Source organism: Melanostigma gelatinosum (genome assembly GCF_949748355.1).
Source record: "Melanostigma gelatinosum genome assembly, chromosome: 20".
Taxonomy (NCBI): domain Eukaryota; kingdom Metazoa; phylum Chordata; class Actinopteri; order Perciformes; family Zoarcidae; genus Melanostigma; species Melanostigma gelatinosum.
In genome coordinates, this window is record NC_136653.1 from 6,300,580 (window position 1) to 6,312,517 (window position 11,938).

The window sequence follows — 11,938 nt, forward strand, 5'->3', positions numbered from 1 at the left end:
ACTTTGAGAAGAAAAAGAAAGAAAAAATCTCAACTTTATAATTTTGTTATAAATGAATGTGTTTAGGTATGTGTTGACGTAACACTGCTTTTATACTGATGGTAAGATTTCCAGACACCGTTTTGCACCTGGTTGTTCAAAATGGCTGCCTTAGAAAAAAGGTCAACACTCAAACTTCTATCTATACCTTCCTCTCCTCTCTTAGGTTGGCCACAGAAATACTCCACACATCCTGTCCAGTCCAATCCAGTTTTCAAATTTGAGGGATTTACTGAGTTAAAAAAACGATATAAATACTTGAGGAAGATCATTATTGTCCTGAGACATATTTGGACATAAAATAATACACACACAATAATACTGGGTGTTTAAGGAACAAAGTGTGTAGTCATACAGAGGTTTAGAGAATCTCTCAGGCTCTGCACCTTCAACAGGGTCCTACAGTCCTCATCGGGTCTACATGGCCTGTGTATTCCCTGACTGGGCTCAGAGGGAAGGCTAACACAGCCTAGACAGTAAACTCAGGTCATGTCCGGCCTCTGAGGCTTTAAATGGACTCTTTCATGGTCGGGGCAATGAATGGGGCAGCAGGGGCCTCTGTGGTGGCATAGTGTGTATTTCCAGCCTGCATGGAAACTGCGTTGAAAAACTTAGGTCCTGAGCATATCACGCCCCCATTGTGCCTCTACAAATATGCTACATACAAGACTTGGTTTATTTCACTGGAAAACAAGCCTGGGCTTAATAGGATATTTTAGTTTGAGCATTTGCATCTCAAGAATCCTTTATTTTCTTAACGACTGCATCTAAAGCCCGGGCCAAGACATAGCCCCACACATAACCCTCATTTAAAACACAAAAATGCTTTGTGTTTACACGTTGGTTTGTATTGTTTAACAAACATATATATCGGGTCATTAGTGAGCTTTACATCTGCTGGTAAAGGAGGATTTTGTTACCTTCGGACAGAGCCGGACTAGTGTTTTCAGTCTTGATGCTAAGCTAAGCTAAGTTGCTTCTGGCTCCAGCTTCACATTGAACGGACAGATGTGAGGGAGGTATCAATCATCTCATCTAGCTCTGGGCAAGAAAAGACACTATGAATCTACATCAAATCCCTCTTCATGTCTTTTTTAACACTCTGCATGTGTGTGTTTGACAAAGCCCATCTCTCAGATTGGTGTGGAATGCCAGTGACTGACTGTTTCCAGACTTCACTTCCCTCCCTTTCTCGACCCAGGACAGAGCCACACCTACAGTTACTGTCACGTCAATGGAAGCTTGACAGTTGCATCACAAATCTTCCAGTAACCATCTTGGAGGTCCATTGGAAAATGAGCTGTACATATGTTTGAACAAGAACCTACAACCACAGCTCACAGTGACAATGGTAACATACTGATGTGTAAGAGATAATATTTCCCGGGTTCACCTTCACCGACCAACCGACCGACTGACTGGAGAGCTAGAACTTCTGTCCTTGCTATCCCTAAAAACATGTGTCCATATTTACCGCGACGGCGACGCTGGTGCTGTTTTCTCTTTGTGAGTCTGTGTCTGTGTCATCATGGCAAAATGTAAGACCTAACTAGCAAGAACTAACGCCTGCCTGGTGTTTATATGTCTGTCTGTGAACAGATTGTGTCACTGCGATAGCGTTGCAAATGTGCAGGATGCAGTCACGAAACTTTACAGGTGTGTAGTTGAGATCAAAATGAAGGCAGAGTTCGGAGGTCGGTGGTCCAAGCAAGGGAGAACGAGACACAAGGATATCGATGCTAATAATATCATTAAAAGCGACTCATATGTATGAATAAGCCAGTAATAGTGCCAGAGTCTTCTTCTACTAAATTAAAGCGCTCAAGTCTGATTACAACATTGTCTTCAAAGCTAAATTGTCCCATATGCATACAAAATCACATATGAGTTATATTTCAACCACCTCCAACATAAATGCATTGTGGTCATGTCAGAACGGATGACAAAGCCATCCAGCAGCCAGATTTATGGTATGACCCATCTAGTATAGATTATTGAAGATTCATGTGGCCCACAGATGTGCCACGTTTTTGGTACGAAGCGGATCATTTCATTGTCATTATAGTTTATGCAATAGTTGTTATTGTCCGATTCTGTTTCCAAGGGTCTTGTTAGGCATGTCCTCTGTACGGAAAGTATTCAGACCCCTTTAAATGTTTCACTCTTTGTTTCATAGCAGCCATTTGCTAAAATCAAAAAAGTTCATTTCATTTCTCATTAATGTACACTCAGCACCCCATCTTGACAGAAAAAAACAGAAATGTAGAAATATTTGCAGATTTATTAAAAAAGAATAACTGACATATCACATGGTCATAAGTATTCAGACCCTTTGCTCAGTATTGAGTAGAAGCACCCTTTTGAGCTAGTACAGCCATGAGTCTTCTTGGGAATGATGCAACAAGCCTTTCACACCTGGATTTGGGGATCCTCTGCCATTCTTCCTTGCAGATCCTCTCCAGTTCCGTCAGGTTGGATGGTGAACGTTGGTGGACAGCCATTTTCAGGTCTCTCCAGAGATGCTCAATTTGGTCTAGGTCAGGGCTCTGGCTGGGACAGTCAAGAATGGTCACAGAGTTGTTCCGAAGGAGTCGAACCATCTCAAGGAGGATCAGAAGAAAAGGACAGCATGTGAGTTAAATATGAGTGTCACAGCAAAGGGTCTGACTACTTATGACCATGTGATATTTCAGTTATTCTTTTTTAATAAATCTGAAAATATTTCTACATTTCTGTTTTTTTCTGTCAATATGGGGTGCTGAGTGTACATTAATGAGAAATGAAATTAACTTTTTTGATTTTAGCAAATGGCTGCTATGAAACAAAGAGTGAAAAATTTAAAGGGGTCTGAATACTTTCCGTACCCACTGTATGCACAGACACTCTTTGTTAATGGAAAGAGCCCCTTGGAAGGAATAAAAGATAATTTCTGTTTACCCTTAAACCTAAACAGTGCTTAGAAAATAGAGGTGTGGTGTGGACACTTAGAGCAGCATATTCTGGACAGCACACAGGTAATCATGGCACATAATGCGTATCAGGCTGAGTCTACGCAAAGACAGAAATAATATGAAATTTGGATAGTCTCTGTTTAATCAGCACTTCCCAGCGAGCATTTGATGGATGGTGATGTCGAGGAAATGTCCAAGTTCAGCCTGTTAGGGTTACATGGTATGTAGGTTCAGCATCAACCCAAACATGCACAAAATATACACAACAATGATGTCACAAACGTAAACTAAAACAGCTAATGAAATGGAGCTGACATCAGACATCCCAAAATGATGCGAGCGGCAGCTGCAGTCACAGCTGGCATCGCCTCAAGCGTCATTTGGTTGCTAAAGGCGACAACCACGGTCGGTCTCAGGCTGAATTGCAAAGTGAAGCAGCAGCACTCAAAGTCTTGTATCCTGTTTTCAATCACCGTCGTCTGAAACTGAGGGACAAGAAAGCATCATCTGAAATTCTAGAGGTGAAACTGAACACCAAATTCCTCCACGTAAACAGACAATGTCCAGAGCACACACTCCTGCCCTTCACTGCTCTCTGTGATTAATGATAATCAGAGCGCTCTGTTCATGCGACTTGCACTCTCAGGCTTAAACCAGTTCACAGTTGTTGTTTTTTTTGTGTTTATCACTCATGGCATATGACAGAATACATTCATCAACATCTGAAAAGGAAGCGCGGGGGATGAGATCAAATGCAGCAGACTTTGAGAAGATCACTGCTCCACGGCTGACCTCAGCCAGACCTGCCGCACCAAACGCCCTAGGGAGGAGAGCCGAGAAGCTAACACTAAGCTAAGCTAAGCTAAGCTAACCCTGACCTGAGGCTACTCCACTACCCAGCCTTCCACTGGCCGTCTGATGCCCGGTCGCAGAAAAATAAGAAAGTGGTGGACAGACTGGCAGAGGGAAAATGCCATGGCCAGAGCCACGCTGCTAGCACGGCTGAAAATTACATTTTATAACCAATCTCTGAATAGAAGTAGTTATGCAACGTACATGATTTCACGGATATACAGTCAGTTGGTATCCAGAGCATTTTTGGCCTCCTGTAGTGAAAGTATGGACCTAAAATACCCAACTTGAAACTTTTGATATGGTGGTTGGTTTCAACTCTTAGATCTCTCACAGGCTCAGCCAGAATGCCCTCTCAAACAGTTAATTATCTCTCCAACGCACGGGCACTTCCCCGAGCCTGCACCACCACACAGCTGCACTGCAGCAGGACTCTTCCACTGTTTCAACTGGAGAAATGTATCTGGGGACATTATAGATCCTTTGAAGTTGTCTTAACTAAGAGATAGCTTAACAGCAGGTGCTGTACGCATGTAACAGTTTTGATTGTTGGCGATGAAGCCGCAGCTGTTGGGCTGTGGATGAGAACCATCCATATACGACAACAGTTACATTACCACAAAAGGCCTCTAAACTTGCTTCAGAGTTGTCAACACCCAAAAGCAGCCAAACACAGCAGTTCAAATCATCTTCAAACCATTTCTCCAACTGGCTCTCTTGGGGACACTGACTATCTTCATGTTGATCTTGAATCAAGCAAGAAAGATCTCTGAAATAAAATGAAGTTAAAGAAAAACTCCACATTGCTCTGACATAATCCGATCAGGCCACATAATATAGGCGGAGAGTACATTGGCATTGCCATCAAAAGACTGCACATATGGAGGCCATTCACATTTCTAAGTGATTCCAGCCGCAGCCGAGGTCAAAACACAAAGATTCACAGTCGGTGGTGCTTCAGTGATCGTCTTTTCTACGAATGGGATCATTTCTTGCTTTCGGCTTTTAACCTGGCTGCCTAGCCTCAAATGGTCATGTTCCTTAGCTTTTCCTTTCATATACATTTTTACTGCAGCCACCTGCAGCCTACAGTGACATCCACAATCCACAAAGTAATATGGTGAGGTTCTTAGAGTACTGAGGTAACAGTCAAAGGGACATTTAAGCGCATTCCTATCATTCTAATACGGGAAGGATGTACGAATCTGAACTTAAGATGCCTGTTACTTCCCATGTCTCGACTGCTAGTCTCTACCACCTCTCATTGCTGGCTGCAATTCCTTAATTATAGAAGGCCTGTGTTTCTACAAACGGGGGCATGGTGTCTTCAAAACCAGAGTGGGGAAACCAGTCAGCCACTGGGCTAATGTGCTCTCAGTTCAGTAACATTTGTAAGTCAATGATGAAACTATAAAGTGGTCAATGGTATGTAACTAAGAACATTTACTAATTTACAGTACTTAAGTACAAAAAACATTCGGGAAATATTGTACTTTTTACGCCACTTTACTTCACATTTATAGTTTGTATCTACAATCAGAGCTGTCATATTCTTGGCCAATAAATGACAGTCAAAATGAAAGCCTACCTTATGGTTTTTAAAGGGTTGTAATTGTTTATCTTTGCATCCAGTCACAGCAGGTCCATCCCATGAAGATTAGTTTCAAATATTTTTTTACTGCTGGAATTGCTTTTGTGACAATTAAAAACCGTCAGAGCGGTGATCAAACAGTTAACACAGCATAATATACCTGTTATTATTATGGTCTTTCATCATTCTATAGTTTAACCATTAGCATCAGTCACGCCAGCTGGCCAATCACCTGCAAGACTAAGGACGTAATCAAGCATCAATGAAGGACAGCTGGGTGTGTGACAGAGATGTGATGCTTGATGTGGACAGTACTTCAAAGATAAATAAAAAGAAAAGGACGAGTACAAGAGAAAATGAAACACTGAGTAAGTTATTCTGTAAACTACCTCTACTTGCACGTTTGCAAGTTTGTCTCTAATAGTTTGTCTCTAATATCTGACCTTTTGACTTACACATGTGTTGATAACAATGGCTCCGTTATACAGTATTTAGGTACGTTGGTAGGCTAGCACAGTTAGCACGCACAGTAGGACCTTTCCATGAGAGACATTTTTAGCTTCCTGAATGCAGGTGTAACCAATAACAATGATGATGAATAGCAACAGCTGTATTCCATGTATGTGGCCCAGGGCCTTGGTATTGGGCATGCTGGCTGAGATAAGGGTTACTGGCACATCTAAATACACACAGTCATAATTAAAATAGTTGAAGTAATATTTTTCTGCAATTACGAGTCATATGGCTGTTATTGAAAAAGGTCTGTGCCAGTCCTGGAAAATGGTATGTATGACTAAAAGGAATGTACTCATTCAAATGTTTTTCTGAAAGTCAAATTGAATCCTTGTAATACACATTTAATCTGCTGTACGTCAATTTTGGTTTGCATATACCAGCAATTATTTACTGAATGGAACTTTTAAAGCACTAATGGGTTATGAGACATTGTGTAAAATATTGTAAGATATGGGATTTATTAATGTTCTAAAGAAATGCATCGGTACATCTGCTATTAATGGATAAAGTGATCAAATCTGAAACATTTTGTCGAACCATCAATAGGTTTGCACTAAACTCTCCCTCCCTCTCTATTCTACCGACATGCTTTTTCGCAGCATACCTGAACACCATACCTGAACACCAAGGGTCTGTACTGAAGACTTGCCTTGGGGGGCTGTGTTGGATAATTAGTTTGCGTCTGACAGAGTTAAAGAAGCACAAAGCAGCACAGATCAGGCAGCTCTGTCTGGAGGTGAGTGCTGCATGACTCGTCTCGAGCTATGTTGTGACCTCTTCACCAAACTACCTGAGTGGTCAGATGTCAAACAGGGCGTCATCAAGTCCAATGGAGAATGCATTAAAAATATGTTGTCGACAATCGAAATGACTGAAAACAGCACCACCACTTTCTACCATTGGTTACAAGCCATGACTGCGTGGTATGTGCACCAACTTGCAGAAGCATGTAACCTGCCTGACAGTAGGTGATCCATCACAGTAAATGCTGTCACTTTTACTCTCTGTCAAAAATCGATCAACACTGCATGGAAATGTTTGGTGCATTCAAAATGCGTCTCGGATGCTCTAGAGTCAGCTGCAAGAACAACATGTTTTTCAGTAGAACATTACATTTACAGTGTTCTTTCTTAGAATAGAAACACCTTTTGTGTCTCATCTTAGCGCTGTTCATATAATAGGGTCGTCAGATTTGAATGTTAATGCATGCCTATGTAATACTGTGACTACTCAGAGTTTGTACTCATGTCTTTTAATCATACTGTTGAAAAACTATATTCTTCTCAGTTTTCTAACATTGTGCATTAATTGCATTTTGCATTTCCAAAACAAATACTATATGCTGGGCAAGCAAGCTGTTTTACAGTGTCATAATGGCTCTGCTTTGCATGTAAACAGATTGCAAATGCCAGGACATCAGCAACTTGGCTACTTGTATGAATACAGTTGTATGAATTAGTACTTATGCGCACTTTTTGGTTCAGATAGAATCTTTCAAAATCTTTCACAGGAGATAATATATGGTGTGAAAAAGCAACAATGACTGGAGGGGTCATGTCAGGGTACTCATGTCAGGTTAGTTTTACCCTACTGATGATGTGTTGTTCAATAGTAAGTTAGAAGATAATGAAACAAGCTTGGTTGTGCTAATATGCTCCCTTACGATCAAAAGCAATACGACAGTAACAGAATGACAGACTTGCATTAAACATGAATCCAAACTCCACCACATCAAATGCCTACAAAAGCACACACGCCCTGTCATTTTGTAATATGAATAGGGACATACAGTTCACCTCCTACAATGCATCACTCAGCCGGACTGTGAAGCCTGTCCTATGGGCTTCCATTTAGAGGCCACAGTATTCCAGTGCCGCCCCTGTGGGTACACACTGCAAGCTGTTACAGGGCAGTGCTCAACAACTCAGTTACAGAGTGGGAGGGAGACACAGAGACATATGAAAAGGAGCTCTGTGAAGGAGGCTTGACTTCCACTGCCCACAGAGCAAACCAGGAAATGTGAGAAAGGAGATTTTAGTCAGTGCTGGCTAAGAAGAGCAAACCTCTGCTCTGTATTGGTAACAGTGTGCTGCTTAGAGGTGTCTTATAACTCCTATTTAACAGGATTCATGATAAAAATAATCACATCTAATGTTACATGCTGTATTTGTCACATGGCCTTGCATCTAGTGTGGTAGGGTGGGTAACTAACTGGATGGTATTTTAGAGGATGTAGTTTGTGTTGCTGTTGAACTGTATTGTATTAGAGGAGTTTCTGTCATTCAGCCTACACTCATTCATATAAATGGGGTGGATAAAAGAAAAGAAACGTCTGTCAGTATAATGAAATAAGTGCAACTGCAACACAAACTGCAACCCAACGAACAAACAGTTGAATCAACACCTCTCTAAAACAGTGTGTGCCTAACAAACTGGCAACTGACTGCACATCTGTCACAGCACATCAGTTAACTGTCACATTATCGACAACTCATCTTGTCTATGATTTTAATTTACACACATTCCAAGTCTATTAACAATTTATTCCGGGGGCTTTTTAATGCTTGATGATCAGTGTGTGTCTGGGATTTAGTTGTAATCCAAGTCAGTATTCCATTATTGAATCAAACATCAGTTTGTGACTTATTGCTGTTTTTTTGTCAAATGTGAGTGTATTGGGTTTCTACAAATGTGCTTGACCACCAATACACATATGCGCGCGCACACACACACACACACACACACACACACACACACACATGTGCTCAGCTAGAACTAATTGAGGCCACCAACCCTCACTTCACAGTCGCCACTCTATCTCCATTCATCCATGGTGATTCCCTGCTTTCTTCACCCCTGTAGCAGTCACCACCCATCTAGTCACCGTAGCTCATTTAGACTTTTACTGAACATCTCTTTACGCCCAACTATACCAAATCACTTTCACAACAGATTAGTCACAGTGTGGACCTCTAACTCTCAGCTTGTCACCTGTACTGAGGATGGTGCAACAGAGGGGGTACAGTGTATTTGCTACAGAATATGTCTGCTGTCTTTTTCTTTTTTCAGCCGCAGCCTCACATACCAAGGTCATGCAACTCTCCTAAATTTACATTTCCATCCTGAGAGCGCACTTAAAATCTACCCCGACCAGGTGGTGCAAACATACAGCTCTACCTTCAGCTTTTCATCATTGGCTGGAGGCAGAGCTGCACTGTATTATGTTGTTCCATTAAGGGAGGGATATTGGTGTAGCACTCAAACTGTCCATGAACATATCACCATAGTTATTGTGCAAACATTTTGCAAACACTCATCAACTTCACATGAACTGCATTTTTATGTTATGACTAAAGATTACTGTGGCAGACCGAGGTTTATGAACACACAATGTAGAGTGGTTCTTTAAATTAGGTTGAAGGGTCAATAAAGTATCAAACCAAAAGGCAAAACCAAAAATATCGATTGATTTTTGTCCTGTTTTTTAAGAGAGGTTTACATTAGATCTGGATGCCAGCTATTATTTTTCCAATATGTGACATACTGTGCCTCATACAGCATAAATAAAACATGAATTAATATATATATTATTATTTAAGTCTGTGTAAACCTTCAAACATTCTAAGCATCCTTTTATATTGTTATTGTTATCGAGTGGTTGTTTGCCGAAACATACTTACAACAGAAACAACTGCATTTATTCAATGTTCCTTCTAAAATGTCATTTGAACACATCATAATAAAGTTATAGTTAACTCTCTTTACTGAACAGACTATGAACGCATCATAATGTAACTCAATTGAACTTCAGTTAAAAGCTGTTTGCTCCGTTGTTTTGCCAAGCAGGACTGTGCTGCCCACCGGCTGCCTACAGGTAACGTTAACCAGCTCTCTTCTGCTCATTTCAACACGGATTTGTTGTTCATAATGTAGAATTATCAGGATAAAATAGGGTGCAAGAGCATGTGTACAGGAGTGTCGTACTAGTTTACACATGTACCAATCGGGTTGGGTACGGCTCCAGTAATGAGTGACACATGTTGTTGTTCCTGTGTAGCGTAAATGAGCTGATAATATGATATACCTGATTAGTGCATAGACTGCATACACACCGATGCACTACTGGTATCAGTATTGGCACCATACTACAGCCATCAATAATATACAAATAAATCACAAAAATAGAAGAAACAATATATTGATTTACATTTGAGAGATCAACATTTTGTTTTATTAAGGACACATCATGTCAGAGTGACAATGCATGTGAGTTGGAGTGCTACTTTGAATCAGGTCTGCATAGGCCTGTTCTTGTCATATTTCTGTTTGTTTGTCTCAATGAAATAAGCACCAAGAACCTCCACTGACACCATCTCCATATAACTGTACATCGTGGGCCTGCATGTGCCCTCCCAAAATGGAAGCAGCATTTAGTCAGATGTTAATTCTGGTGTTCTACATGGTAGACCGCGTTGACAATACATGGTTGTCACTGTCAGAGTGCTGTGAATGACAACGAAGAGCCATTTCAATAGCACAAATATATCTAGAAAACACCAAAACCCATGAGAGAGAAACTTTCAAACAAATGAAGCATTGGCTTTCCAAAGATGACCTCAAACTGCCCAAAATCTGGTTAGGCTTCTGTTAAAGGGTTTCAGTAACCATGATGACTACATTTACCAAACGATACAAGTAACAAATTGTATTTATTCTCATGAAATACTGTGTCAGCCAAAAATAATGTTCGCGAAATGAGGGAACTTTTTCTTGCTTGTGTTAGAGGACTAGAGTGAGTGTGGAGAAAGAGCTCTTTATGCTCTCCTCTGTGCAGTGTGTAAACAGTGACAGACAGTGGCGGGTGGTTGGCTTGAGTGTGCCTGTGAAAAGTGCTTGTGTTTCGATACCATGTCAGGTCAAACTCATGGCCAGTAAAATGACTATTTTCATTTTAACATGCGTACAGTACCCATAAGACGTGTCTAACAGGATATGTTTGAAATGAATATCAGAATCTTTATCCAGGTGCGTTTTTCTCTAAAAATGTCACTGTGGCCTCACAACCATGTGTTGTACTGGGGCCAAACGGCTTCCCAAAATACTCAACTCACACAACTCATTTCTGTAGTATCCTGACACATTTGCATTTTTACCTCTACTTTAGTTCATTTCCAAACAGCAACATTCTTGAGCAGTTGTTTTACTGGTATTGAGTATGTATTGCAAGATGCTAATGATATTGATATAACCTCTTGTACACCGACAACGATACAGTAATCAGTGTATTGAACAGTAAGGCATTGTATGGCTGCTCCTAGGCATTTTACATTTATTGATCTGGTTTCATTCCTGACCAGGCCATACAGACAGCATGGAACAGTGCGCTGGTAACACATGTCAAAACATTGAGGCATTCCTCTGTAAAAGTTGCTTTCCTTCAGTTTTCATTCATAAAGAAAGTGACATGCAGTCTGAGGCCTGATTATGACTCTTGTCTGTCTGGAGCAAAGTCAGGTTATGTTGTTGTAGAGTCACAGAGTCTGCAGAGGGAAAAGGTCCGGGTGGATGCATGGCTCAACAAAACAACAAACTTATAAAGGAGATCTGTTTCCTGTCAAATGTCAGATTTTTTATATTATTATCATGACGAACGTCATCAGATCTGAAAATGCTTACATGTACACAGTGTGTGCCTTTTTGGAGGGCATGGACCAATCCCGTATTTTTCTGTTTGTTTGGAGCAATTGTGTGTGAAGTTGCATCTTTGTTTTCATACAGATGTAAAACTAGAGTTGATCATTATGACATGTTCCACCCATCCAATCTTTTGAGACTTGGTTTCTATCATTGGTGTTGAACGATCAAACAGAGCAGTCCTTTTCTAAGTTAAATTTCTTCCTGAATGGTCTTCAACAGCTCTGATCAAGTCAAGCCCAGAACACTTCCACTGGGAGGTGACCATTGGGCATTAGCTGTCACAAGCTGGCAG